The 8,308-nt window shown below is 36.1% G+C and overlaps 1 protein-coding gene across 1 annotated transcript in view; it reads left to right on the top strand.

Annotated features, from left to right (window-relative positions):
* Positions 1–7,834: 7,834 nt before the first annotated feature.
* LOC110098496 (flavin mononucleotide hydrolase 1, chloroplatic-like) overlaps positions 7,835–8,308 on the top strand; it is a 53,261-nt gene continuing 52,787 nt past the window's right edge. Inside the window, exon 1 of the mRNA XM_020825346.2 lies at positions 7,835–7,886. The gene's annotated coding sequence lies outside the window, so the exon portion shown is untranslated. The remainder of the gene's footprint in view (positions 7,887–8,308) is intronic.

Below are 8,308 nucleotides of genomic sequence, written 5' to 3'. Positions count from 1 at the left end.
GTGCTGGCCTATTTCCCATAATATGATTTTATTATTTACCTTTTATTAGGCTTCACATTTTCGTAAAATACCACTATATGCAATAACTTAGATAAACAAGTGCTGAACTTAAGGGAACTACTAAACAATTAACATGTTAAATAAGAAACTAATTGCTACCTCTATTATATAAAATTGCTATATAAAAATGCTCTCATTTCCTATACCATAGATTGAATATCTTACCTCATTTTCTAGGGTAGTCGGGTAAATTCGTTCATCTGCAATAACCCAGCCTATTTTCCTTTTATATACAACCTAAAGAATACCTTTTATCATTTTATACATGAATTTAATAAAAAAATCAGGCTATATGCTAATTGACCTCAGTTGAACTCCTCATTCAATACAAATTATCCTTTCCCTCTCCGAAAATTCCCTCTCTACTTCCTTTACTTCTCTTATTACCCGCCTTCAAAAATCAGCCGCAACAGCCCTTCCCAGATTGCCTCCTGCTCACGGCATACTCTGCACAATCTGGTTTGGATTCACTAGAGAATAGCTGGTTCGGCCTCCAGAGGAAACTAGTGGGTGGGGAGGGAATACAATGTTATAGGTTTACTTTAACTTAATATAATATACCTTCACTAAGCACTAATGCCAACCGTGTGATCCAATACTTGCTTTAATCAGCCCATTACATGCTCTGTTTAGTGGGGACACTACACTGATATAAAATTAATTGACTTTTTATTGAATACTTAAGTTTAAATACTTTTATATATATATATATATATATATATATATAATTAGGCTTGTAAATTAGGTACACTTTTATATATCAGAATGCTTGAAATTAAAAATATGGTTTAATGAAAATAGGTTTTATGCTTTATGGATGTATGATGAAATGGGATAAGCTTGGAGGAAAATTCATGCTTACATTTTCTTTTTCGAATATTTTGGGTATGATACTATCCTTGCTTTCCTGAAGGGCATACAGTGCGCCAACTAGTGTTTAGGGTGAAGACGATCGCCCTGTGGGTTTGGTTTCCAAGCCCTTTGAACCCTATGAATCTTTTCCTTCTCTTCCTTATCGTTGCTCTCCTCTCACATTGATCTCATGGGGGTGAGTGGCTGATGATGATCAACTACTTTGTTGTATTCCTCAGTATTAACATGGTTGTTGGCCAACTCCAACAACTCCACAAGTGTCTATGGCTATTGCAGGCCAAGTGCATACCTAAAAAGACCTGTCTCTCAATTATTTGGTCAAAGCAACCTAGGTGACTAAATATTCTAAATCCTTTACTTCCAGCATTTTCCTTTGGAACCTCACTATGAAGTTCATCAGTGTTTCCCCTAGCTCCTACCTCATCTTCGACAAAGTTTGTGAGCTCTTTTGGGGCTTTTGGGGGCTCGTGAATTGTGTCATAAACATTCATTTGAACTCAATAAAAAGTGGTGATCATTCTTAGAGGTAGGCCGGTGAATCGCTTGAGTGCGGACTCCGTAAGTGTGGGGAAGAAAAGTTGACACTTAAAGAGTGTCATTCATCTAACAGTGAAACCATCGACTTGAAAGTTGCCAAATGATCATTGTGGTCAATCTTGCCCCTATATGACATTAGGTGATGCACATTGAACTTAAGTGGTGGCTTCGCCTTAACAATCACCCTGGAAAAGATATTAGCAAGTTCAGGCTCATCTCATCTTATCCGACTGGTTGACAAGCTATAATTTTCATTACTCGTTCTCATGCCAATGTATTCCTGGATTGACATTGAGGTCAGTGTCATGCCTCATAATTTAAATTGGAAGAATTATTTTTTTATCTTTAATAATTATAACAAAAACCACCAGAGCTATCTAATCTCTTTTATCAGTAATAAAAGCTAGCAACAAAAATTATTCTATTGATTAAATATCAATATACATCTGTATTCATATTCTAAAATCATATATAATAGTCATGAGTTACATAATCAAAACATATAATCTATCTAGTCCTAACTACAATAAAATAACTAAACAAAATAATAGAAAAAACCTAGAGGATCCTGGAACTGTTCTATCTCACACTCTAAATCCTTTTTCCTGACCTGAAATCATTGAAACTATATATAATGAGCTAAAAGCACAATATATAACTAAATCCTACAACTGAACTCAAATCACAATAAAGAAATTATATATATATATATATATATATCTATCAATTCATAATAGTAGCAATCAATATAATTATGAATCTGTGCAAAAACAGTAAACCACATGTAGTAGTAGCAGTAAAATCTATTAAATAATAGTACAATATGATACAAAAGGCAACAAACAGTGCAATACATAAACCGTAGAATCAGTAAATCAATAAATTAGTAAATTGGTTAGTATATCAGTATATTAGTACAGAGGTCAAATGAAATAAGCAGTAAACAATTATTAAGTCATATAAATCAATAAACCAGAAATATCTATGAAAACTATCATAATTCATAACAATGCAGTACAATCAAATCAGCTACACACAAGGTTCAATCATTGTTTTTAGTATCCAATCAATATCTTATATCGCATGCTCTGTATCACTTGCTCAGTATATGAATCATGTGTTAAGTAACAACATATTAGTAAACAACGAATCTATAGTAGTAATAATGACAGTGAATCAATAGCAGTAGTAGTAATAGTATCCATATCTATTTCATCATTAACAGTCAAAAAGTACATTAGCAGCAGAACAATAAAACATTGCAGTAATGATGTAGACAAAGGGGGGGGGGGTTGGTCAACTCATGTCCAAAATAAATCAATTTTGGCCTCCCTCGAGTTTACAAGCTTAATAAAATTTGAACTGGAATTTAGCTCATTTATGAGTTGATTTTTAGTTCATTTATTGAACTAAGAGTTAGCTCATTATTAGCTAGGTTTTAGTTCATTTATTGTCGTATTTATGTAGCTTTTTATTTATTGTTTTATCTTAAATTAAAGTTGTCTCTTGGGATTCCAAAATGGCTTTGGAATCCCAAGATTTGTCTTTGTTTCCATGCCTTAGCTCCTTGGCTTCCACTGGTGGCTGATTTCGTGTATTGTCTCCTTGGTTTCCCAGGTGGCTGTTGTTTCCGAGCTAGGGGGTTTTCCCGTGGCTTTGGGCGTCTTGATTCCGTGTGCCTCCTTGCTCTGCGGCTACTCCTTCGGTTCTTGGGCTTGGGCTGTTTTTCCATGAAAAGCATTTGGGTTTTAATGTTTGTGATGTTTAGAATCCTATGTGAATTCATTGTTAGTGTCCTTTTTATTCCCCTTTTATCTATAAATATGAGGGCTTGTTTATTGTTTAAAATAGTTTAAATGTATATGTGATTTTGGAAATGTGTAACCTGCGGTTTCATGGAAAAGCTTTGCGAGCTTTGTCCTCTCTTTCTCATCCCCTATGAAAATCTTGCGAGCTCTTTCCAAACCTTTCGCTCGGCTTCAACTCGCTGTCAATCTCTTTCGTCTCTCCCAGTGCCACTCCATCTATATCTTTCGTCTCTAAGTAAAGCAACTTTAGGTGTCTTTGATTTTCGATTCGAGTTTGTTAGATCGTCGTTTGTATGCTTTTATATTTCTCTTCTTTGTAGTTTAATTTGAAATGTAAGAGTTTGTTCTTCCTCATCTTAGTCATCTTTGTTTCGGAATTAGTGGGTCGTCGATTCGGTTCTATCTCCCGTGCGGGAGAGGGGTATAGGCTCCCTATATTTCTTGCCCCCACCAATTTGGTATCAGAGCAAGTTAGAAAGTCTTAGGATTTGGTCGTCAAATTTTGGTTTGTCAAATTAGTTTGTCAAGTTTTATTTATTTTGTCAAGTAAAGTATTGTCGAGAGTTTCGTGAGTCTTGAGTCGTAAAAGAATTGTGAGTCTAAGTTTAGGTTGAGTCTTTTGAATCTTTCTTTTAGTCTTTTTTTTAGTCTTGTTTGAGTCATCAAAAAAATAAAAAAATGAAAAAAGACAGAAGAAAGCAAACCTGAAGAAATTGAAGATTCTATGGATAGGTGGATTCCAACAAAGTGAACACATCCTCTGGAGTATGAACTATACAAACTTCAATCATGGATGCACATACGTACAGAAAGGTACTTCAAGAAAAGCAACGTTTACATGATAAATTTCTGAAAGAACGAGATGAGATCATGCAGAAATATGAAGACCTGATTAATGAATTGGATGCTCTGTCTTCTCCTCTTCAGAAGACAACCAGAATTGACTCATCGGGAGCTGAGTCCTCAAGAAGGGGAGAATCTGATGTAGACAAAAGGGGGTCAACTCATATCCAAAATAAATCAATTTTGGCCTCCCTCGAGTTTACAAGCTCAATAAAATTTGAGCTGGAATTTAGCTCATTTATGAGCTGATTTTTAGTTCATTTATTGAACTAAGAGTTAGCTCATTATTAGCTAGGTTTTAGTTCATTTATTATCGTATTTATGTAGTTTTTTATTTATTGTTTTATCTTAAATTAAAGTTGTCTCTTGGGATTCCAAAATGGCTTTTGGAATCCCAAGATTTGTTTTGTTTTCCCATGCCTTGGCTCCTTGGCTTCCACGGGTGGCTGATTTCCGTGCTTTGTCTCCTTGGTTCCCACGGTGGCTGTTGGTTTTCTGAGCTAGGGGGTTTTCCCGTGGCTTTGGCGCCTTGGTTCCGTGCGGCCTCCTTTGCTCCCGCGGCTGCTCCTTCGGTTCTTGGGCTTGGGCTATTTTTCCATGAAAAGCATTTGGGTTTTAATGTTTGTCATGTTTAGAATTCCTATGTGAATTCATTGTTAGTGTCCTTTTGTATTCCCCTTTCATACCTATAAATATGAGGGGCTTGTTATGTTCTAAAATAGTTGAGTGATATGTGATTTTTGGAAATGTGAACCTGCGGGTTTCATGAAAAAGCTTGCGAGCTTTGTCCGTCTTCTTTCTCATCCCCTCCGGAAATCTTGTGAGCTATTTCCAACCTTTCGTCTCGGCTTCTAATCTCTTTCGTCTCTCTGCAAGTGCCACTCCATCTGTATCTTTCGTCTCTAAGTAAAGCAACTTTAGGGTGTCTTTGATTTTCGATTCGAGTTTGTTAGATCGTCGTTTGTAGTCTTTTAATTTCTTCTTTGTAGTTTAATTTGAAATGTAAGAGTTTGTTCTTCCTCATCTTAGTCATCTTTGTTTCGTGAATTAGTGGGTCGTCGATTCGGTTCTATCTCCCGTGCGGGCAAGGGGTATAGGCTTCCTATATTTCTTGCCCCCACCAGGTAACATGCATTCCATCAATCGCATTTAACAAGGAGTTTTGGTTTACTCGGTGTTTTTTTCCAGTACTCGGTAATCAGTAATTAATAATCGTTGACTTAGTAAACAAAGTCGCCACTACTTGCTCGTCGACATAGAAATATCTCTTTATAACTTTCAATTAGTGAATCTGTAGAGAATAACATTGAACCACAATATTTAAAGGAAAGTTCGTTCTGTTCACAATCATGTATAGGTCAGTCAATCTTCATCCAACGTCAGTAAAACCAGGCTTTACTTGTCCTCACACATATTATTATCACAATGTTATAACCATAATAGAAATCAACTATTACCTAATCATGTGCTCAATTTTATTCACAATGCTTGTATTAACATTATGTCTATATTAAAATACCAAAATTACCATTTTGTACAAATTGTACAAAACACAAATTTCATTTATCCAGTGAAATCACACAATGAACCAGTCAAAATGTCTAGAATAATCAGTACTATAACATATAAAAAGTTATGCAGTAGAAGTTCACTAAATTCGATATATAATAAAATTAATTTAGAAGTTGGACAATCAAAATCAAAATATATGATAATTGAGATAGGATAACAGTCACCTACCATGATCTAATCATTTTTCGTAAAACAATGAAGTAGATCGGCAACCAAAATGTAAACTACTCTTTCCTCTCTCCTCTTTTCCTCCCCCTTATGTTCTTCTTTCCACGGTAAGCCACGACGCTGCGTTGATGTCGCGAGTGAGTGGAGAGAAAGAGGGAATATATATATATATATATATATATATATGAATGAATTTTAGTGCGTATCGTCACAGTGCCACCACCCAGCGCCCCAGCGCTGCATGTTGAATCCAGAATTAATGTAAAATAGAGGCTTCAATATCTCGGTGGAGATCTTTGGCACTGCTGTGCTCACATATCACAGATCGTGGCATCTCAAACTCAGTGCCACAATGCGCCAGTTCAAACAGAAATTCAAATTGTTTATTTTAAATTTATTTTCCAAATATCGGGTTGTTACAGTCAGTTCCTTCTTTGGGTGCCTTTGATGAGTTGCCAAGTTTGAAGATCCCTTGCAGATGTTGTTGCCCCGCACTCGCCCCTAGAGTTTGGCCTAGGGAATCTTGGATTGTCTTCATGATTTGCTCCATCTTCTGCCGATTGAGATGAGTAATGAGTTTTGTACTCTCCATTTTCATTTTAACGGAAGGCTCTTATGTAAGTTCCTCATCTAGTTGGATCAATATTCTTTTCATTGGAATTATTCCAGGCTCAACACACCTGAGAATATGTTGAATTTACATTTTTCAGTGGTGATGTCGACTTTATGAGCAGGTAAACTGGTGAGATGGAACCTGTGAGTAAGAATGGAGTCTAGTGAGAGTAAAGAGAGCAGAGAAGAAGACTAGAGACCTTAAACTGGCATAGTATTTACTATCAAAGAAAATTCAGGGTCCATGCTCCAAAAGTCGAAGGTCCGTCCAATACAGTGGAGAATGATTTTACAAAGATAATGACAAACATAAAGCTATTCAAAATACCCATACAATGATACGCACTAGTCCAAAAAATGTGTCACCCCCTGATAAGCTATAGGAGGATGAAGTCAACAAGTGAGCTCTTTGAGGGCGTGCTCAGTGGTGACGATCGAGTAGGCTCTGGGTCAGTCTGCGATTGAATCTTGGAGAGTGGTCAGGCATGATTGATGGTTTGTTTAGAAGATCTTAGGTTGTCTTATGAAGTAAGACAAGTGAGATGTTGTTGGACTGGAAGAGCTTTAGGTCAGATAGTTGTGACTGAGCTTTGTTTCTTTTGAGTAGGCACCTTCATGTTGCTAAGTTGGGCATGCTTGATGTTTGAATGGGTTTTTATTTTGAGGGAGGGGGGAGGGGGAATGATGGGGGTGGTTCCAATAGAGAGGTAGCAATGAGTGATGATTTGATGAACGATCCTTGATTCGCACTGTGTAGGGTGAGCTTCGTTGTGGGCTCATACGAGTTGAGCCCGTCCATTACCTCAAGCGAGTCCCTCTATAAGTCCAAGGCGAGTTCCCCAATGAAACCCTTCTTGAGGGCAAGTATCCTCGTAAATACTTGGTACTTGTGTGTGAAACACCTGTGAAGTCATCCATGAGTTTACTACCATAAACATATCTTTGTTCTCCATGAATGGTTGGAATAATGCTTAGTCTTGTGATGATGACTCAAGTATCTCATCCTTGGGAATATGAATCTGATTAGGCATCATTGCTTTATTTTAGTATGTATTCAGATGTGCATATTATAATTCTTGATTCCTAAATGGTATTATGTCAGTTTTGTTGTTCATATTAATCGTGCCTTTAGCTTCTTACCTTTTTCTCCACCATTGGCACACGAATGAATTTTTTTTTTTCATGGGAAGATGATTGCCTTTTCTGTGACATGCCCATATCATTTTTCTCCTGTTTTATCTTGTTTTGGTTTTCCCCGGTCTGGTTTTTACTATTTATAAGGTTTGTTATATTTATTTAGCGGTGATCAATTAATTATATGTCTGTTATGTTATCTAATATCCTTTCTTCTTCCACTTCAGATTGAACTAGGTAAAAAATTCTTCAAAGATGGAAGGGCCATTGATTTGAAAGGTGAGAACTGTTTCATGAAACCTAACTTAAAAATGACATTACTGATCATTTACAAAGCTTGTAGCTTTGAATATACAGAACAAGTTTTTTTTATTATTTTTGTCTTTTAAAGTTTTGTCCTACATGCTTCTCCATAGAAACGTTTTCATTAATCAAATTTAAAAGGTGGCTTGCAAAACAAACTTGATGCCTTCATGCATATTATTGCAGATAGTATGGTTTGGTGATCTAAGTCAGGAAAATAAGTTTTGATAAAGAGAAAATTGGCTGCACTTTATGCACCAATTTCTTAAAAAATGGAGAGATATCAAGTTGCTTGTTTGCAGGTCTGAAGAATTTCTTGTTTAATGGATCTTTTTTGTGGGATCTGTTGTTTAATGAATCTTTTGTTTACTTATTTATGTGGTAAGAGTTATTCAAGA

This window comes from Dendrobium catenatum, unplaced genomic scaffold (assembly GCF_001605985.2).
Source record: "Dendrobium catenatum unplaced genomic scaffold, ASM160598v2 original_scaffold_27026, whole genome shotgun sequence".
In the NCBI taxonomy this organism is placed as follows: Eukaryota; Viridiplantae; Streptophyta; class Magnoliopsida; order Asparagales; family Orchidaceae; genus Dendrobium; species Dendrobium catenatum.
The sequence above is the reverse complement of the archived record's forward strand: the minus strand, read 5'-3'. Positions and strand labels throughout refer to the sequence as shown.